The sequence below is a fragment of the Dendrobium catenatum genome, unplaced genomic scaffold (assembly GCF_001605985.2).
Source record: "Dendrobium catenatum unplaced genomic scaffold, ASM160598v2 fragScaff_scaffold_231, whole genome shotgun sequence".
In the NCBI taxonomy this organism is placed as follows: Eukaryota; Viridiplantae; Streptophyta; class Magnoliopsida; order Asparagales; family Orchidaceae; genus Dendrobium; species Dendrobium catenatum.
In genome coordinates, this window is record NW_021318693.1 from 10,722,024 (window position 1) to 10,728,368 (window position 6,345).

A 6,345-nucleotide genomic window follows, 5' to 3' on the forward strand; every position below is an offset into this window, starting at 1 on the left:
CTAGCAATCCCTCTATGGTTTGGCAATAATGATTCAAGAGCCTTTATGGTTTTACAACATCAACATTTTCTTTTTTATTATTCGTAGATTATGATTATTTATTTTTGCATCTCTAACTTGCTCCCTGGATGGTCTCTGCTTCCACTCAGGCAAGCAGGAGTTCATTTTGTGATTTTTTAGTCTCTTTGCGGGTTTTTTGCTGTCGTTTGAGCAAGTAGTTCATAGTTTCTTTCTATTTCTAATTGTTTCATCTATCTGCTACTGAGCAAATTTGTTTTGTTTTCTTTTGTAAGCTTTTAAATTTTTATGTTTTTGGGATACAACCTTGCATGTTTCTATTGTATTCATTACTGTATCTTTTGTAATTTCTCATTTGAAATGAAAGTGGGTTATTCCCTAACCTTTCCCAAAAAAAGTATGATGAATGCTATTGGAGTTGGCACTTGTTGAAGATGAATTAAATAAGATAAAAGAATTTAGAAACATAACAATTAAAACTATTAGATTACCAACAAAAACACTTAAAATTATTATGTTTATATAAGTAAAACCCAAACTTCAATGTTTTTGTCCATAATGAAGAGATGAAGTTATTATATGGATGTCTATAAATGATGATGAAGGAGGCAACTGATGGTGATCGACGGTGTGTTGCAACTCAAAAATCTAGATTGATATTGTGATTTTTTTATGATAGCCAAATATTATTACTCTATTAATTTTATTATTTCTCTAAGTATGTACTGAATATTTTTTATTTGTTTTTTGTGTGTAATAATATTTCAGAGAAATCATACTCTAAACTACTGAAGACTTCAAGACATAGTATATTAGGATTTCGTATAATAAAGTATGCAAATATTTATTTTTTATTTTCTTGAGTCTAAGAGAGTGTGATTATAATTGGGTAACCGTACACACATTCACATGGGGAGAGAGTTAAAACTTAAAATATTAAAATTATTCGTACTATATGATATCTAATTGTACTATACGATTTAACTATTTTCCTCCTGAATATAGTTAATCAAATCATATTTTTATACTTTTGAACTATTCATACTATATGATGTCTAGTTGTACAGATGACTAACAGTATATGAATTGGGTTCATACTAGTTCATCTCAAATGAATTCATTAATTTTTATATTATTTGTACAATACGATATGAATTCGTACAGGAGACTAACAAGAGTATGAAATTGGGTTCATCCATGTTCGTACCAAGTGGAGCATGATTTGTATTAACTATTCATAATGTATAAAGTCAAGTCATATAGATGATTAACAATGTATAAAATATGGTTCGTACCATATCATACCAGACGAACACATTCAATTTTAAACTATTCATATAATACGATATCAATTTGTATAGATGACTAATAGTGTACAAAATTAGGTTCATACAGGTTCGTACCAGAATTTTGAACTGTTCGTATAAATGATCCACGATCGTACTATACGACTTGAAGTAGGTTCACTTGTAATTTTTAGTTTTTGGACATTTTTTGTGTTTTCTATATAAGAAGTATTGAAAATTGAATCTCAAGACCTTTACTATGAATTTCTCTTGAGAGTGTCCATTGAGTGTAAGTATTTGGGAGAGATTATGAGAGCGAAGTGTGAGAGATCTAATGAGGGGGAGTTGAGAGGGATTCACAAGATTTCCCAAAGCGAGGATCTCTTTATTATCTTCAAATTTTTGCCCATCTCCTCTAAAGACTTTTGAGGGAAGATTTTCAATATTGTGTCAAGGTTCTCTACCTTCACCAAGAGGGTGAAAAAGGAAAAAGGATCTTTACGTTCACTAGGATGGATCTTTAGCTTCACTAGGAGGGTAAAAAGGATGAATGTTCTCTGCCTTTACCAGGAGGGTTAAAAAGGATGAAGGTACTCCACCTTTATGAGGAGGGTAAAAAAAAGACGAAGGTTCTTTGCATTCACTAGGATGGTGAAAAAAGATGAAGGTTCTTTTCCTTCACCAGGAGGGTGAAAAAGGATGAAGGTTCTCTACTACATTGAGTTGGTGGAAGAGAGTTTATAAGGGCTTCTCTGCCTTGCTATAAGGGCAAAAAGATATTCATTTTAATTTAGTGCAATAACTAGAGAAGGAGTCACTAAGGAGTAAACATAGGTCAAGTTTGGACCGAACCAATATAAAATTTGGTGTTCTTCTATTCACTATAATTTTTATCTATTTTTATTTTTCCTAATCTTCAAAGTTTTGTGGTTGTAAAATCTTTTCTAATAATTATATCTAAATAATTGCATATTTCAGAATCATTAATTAAATTTTCAAGAAATGATTTTCTAGAATCCAAGAAAGTTTTTTGTTAACCAATTCACCCCATCTTGGTTAGCTTTTGAACAGTTCTATAATGTCTAACAACCTACATGAACTTGTTGAAACTTGTTCATTATGGATTAGTTTGTTAAACCTAAGCTTATGTCCCAGCGGCTAACCAAGAGGGGGGTGCTAGTGTGGGCAGAGAACCCTTCGGCTATTTACACTCTCCTAGTGTGGGCAGAGAACCCTTCGGCTGTTCACACAATCCAAGTGTCGGTAGAGAACTCTTCGGCTGTTCACACTATCCAAGTGTCGGCAGAAAACCAGATCTCCTTGACAGATCTTCTTCACAATAAATCTAGAAGGAAGAGAGAAAAGAGTGAAGTAAACACAAATCAAAAGTAAAGATTCTTACCTTTGAACACCAAGTGAAGCATTCATGCTCAAGTAGGAAGAATCCTCCTTCAAACACTCTCTCACACTCTTTCCTTGACTCTTCTTTCAATAGGCACGAAGATCAGTAGGCAAAAAGATAAAGTAATAGTCTAAATTGGACTATTATATAAAAGATAAGAAAATTCGTCCAAAAACTGTAAGTTTTCAAGTCAACACGAAGTTGATCGTCCCGTACGATCGTGGATCGTCTTGGACAATTTTACTTAAATGTGTGGAAAGGAACCAAATTTATATTGGTACGAACTGAAATCTTACCCGAGCATCATCCCGTACGAACTAGGTTCGTCCGATATGAACAGTTATACCATAGGTTGGTTCACAAAAACTGCATGACGTCGCCAAAATTTGAAGAGTCGGTTCACTCGTCCTGGGACGAATATGAGTTCGTCCAGACAAAATTTTTATAGAGAACAATTCGTCCTGGGACGAATTTGCGTTCGTCTGGACAAAAAATTTCTAGAGAATATTTCATCCTGGCACGAATATGAATTTCATCTGAATAAAAATTTTCCAGAGGACATTTCGTCCCCAGACGATTTTGACTTTGTCTGGACGAAAATTTTCCAGAGAGCATTTCGTCCTGGCACGAATATGAGTTTCATTTGAACAAAAATTTTCCAGAGAACATTTTGTCCTGGGACGATTAAACATTCATCCTGGGACGATTAAACATTCGTCCTGGACGATCAGGACTTAAAAAAATTTTCTTCGACTCCTGTTCATTACATTGCTCTTTAGAGGAGATAACTGACTTGATCATCCCGTACGAATTATTTTCGTCCCGTACGATCAGTACAAATTGTTAAAGATCTCCTTAAGTGTGTGTGTGTTTATTCACTCAATTATAATCACTCCTTCTCAAACTTAATTCAAAGAAAAATATAAGCTTCAATTCACAAAATCTCTCATGTTAAATTTGATTTGAAGTCTTCAGTAGTCTAGAGTTTGATTTTCCTGAAATGTTAGTTCACACAAGAGCAAAAAAAATATCTTCCAAAAAGTTTTAGGAGATATCAATACATAAAACAATAATATTTGAAATCATCAAAACTATACAAGTTGCAAGAATGTAAAACATGCAAATAGAAATTCTCTTAACAGAACTTTCACAGTGTGTGAAGAATAATGATGTTACACTTCGTAGCAATTGGGCCAGTAGCATAAAGATGGGAGTAAGCACAGTGATGGGATTCTAATTCTCAATATGCTTCGGGGCCAATAACAAGTAAAAAAGCAACAATATTTCACAAGCAAAGGGTGATAGAACTAGTAACATGGTGATGGGAGGCGATGTGGGGACGTATTTAAATGGTGGTGTTATTTTTATTTTCATTTAAAATTTTATAGTGATATATATATATATATATAAACCTCATAATATAGAGAGATAATTTTTTGTTGCAAGCAAACAAATTAAAAATATTATAATTCTTTAACCACCATTAGTTCCCTTATATGTCAAAAAATTTGATATCGAGTTCCTTCACATTTTCATTCAAGAAAAACTTACCCTCTATTAGCTTAAAAGTTAAAACAGTAAAACTTTACAACCTAGCCCATTTCACCAACACACAAATAATCCTTCTACCACTACTCTAAAGAGACACCAATTAAGTTGCTGACTTCACTATAAAATCTTATAAACCTTAAATCAAGATGTGGAATTGTATAAGAATAATTTTATAAGAAGTGTGAAGATCAAAGAATTTAGAAAATAATGACTATGTATATCCATACATGCTAGTATAGGTATTATGTAGTTGCCAAGTAGGTTCACCATTTAGGAGCTCAATTAAGAGATAAATTTGCCCAAAATGAGCCTCTCCCTAACAATCACACACCAATGAAGCTCGCATTTTAGGAGCTCATTCAGGAGAAGCTCAATCAAATAGCCAAATATTCCAAGCAAGTTTGGTCAATGAACTTGCCTTAGTAAGCCTTCACTCAGACAAACTTGCTTTATGAAGACTCAACTCTTTTATTAGTTTGCCTCATTCTAGGTCATCTGCCTTCCATAAATATCGCTATCCAATCTTTAGCATGCATACAGTTATTCTTATCCACTCATAGTCATAAAAATTCATATGAAATTTTTGCTTAGAAGATTTGTCACTCACTCGAGGAACTCACCACCTATTCAAGATATTCGCCTTTGTGGACTCTTAAAGGACTGTCCATGGATTTTTTCTATGAGGGCTCACCTTAAGCACTAGCCTTTGAGGAGTCCCACTCATCCAGGGTACTTGCTATTGGCATTAAGAGCTTAGAGAAAGATAGTCATATGTGTACATGTTGATCTAATCCAAGTATTTGCACCAGTATGTACTTTGTCAAATAATATCTTTATTATTATTATTATTATTATTTTGTATAGTTTTAGCCACTTGTATGTTGTACTTCATATCATTTCTACTATTCACATATATTATTTGACTTCTTATTCAGTGGCGGATCCAGCTTCTTTTTTCAGGGTGGGCAAAAAATTTTTTTTTGTGGGGGATGGGCAAAGATGCTTAAGATTTATAAAATGAGGACAAAAAATTTTTTTGAGAGGGGGCAAAATACCAAAAATACCCAAAATATTCCAAACAATCCCTCTAAAATAAAATAAAAAATTTTTTTTGAGGGGGGGCATTTGCCCCCCCTCAAGTCAATGGGGGTCCGCCCATGTTCTTACTTGCTCTTCATACTCTCTCACCCTCTATTTTGGTATGGAGAAACAAATATGATTGTGGTTTGATGGGGGTGATTTGTATTTATAAAAGATAGTCTTTTCAAAAGATATTTTAGATTTGAAAAACCAACATGGTTCATCTTTCTTGAAGACAATGAGGTTATAAAGGGGAGATTGAGGTGAGGAAATAAGATTTTTATATTTGTTAGATAATTTAATTATCTAAGAGAGGGACATAAAAACTTTTGCATAGAAAGAATGTTGCATGTAACTCTCTTTTTTTTTCTGGTTTCTTATTTTTTTAATACTTACTTTTTTGAATGCAAAAGACTGTGATGCTGATGTGGCTTTGGACAAATTAGGAATATGATAAATCTAAAATAAAAGGGATAAGAAAGAGAGAGAAAGAGATCATATGAAAAAGTAATAGACAATCATACATCAAACTTTATTTATAATTGACAGAGCATCTATGCGTATTCAGCTTCTAGGCATACTCATATAAATAATATTACTGCTTTACCCTGTATCAAACCTTTATAAATACTTCTGTACTCAGTATTCAATAATAAGATTTTTCCATTTTACTTCTCCAAATTACAGCTTCTCTCGGCTTGCTTTATTCGCTCAAGAAGATCTGTTCCTCTATCAATAATATCATGATACATATTAGAAAATCTTAGAACCAAATAAATACAAATGGTAGTACGCTCACGAACAAAAATATTCATGATTACTATTAAAAATTAAAAATAAAATAAATAAGAAATATTAAATACATATGAGATGTATCGCATAGTATGAGTAAATTTATGCTCTTCATCAATAATTATTTATTTATAAAAAATTTCTAATTTAATCACTATAAAATATTGAATGATTTTCTTTTTTTTAGGACAACTTTGTATGTAAAATCAAAACTTT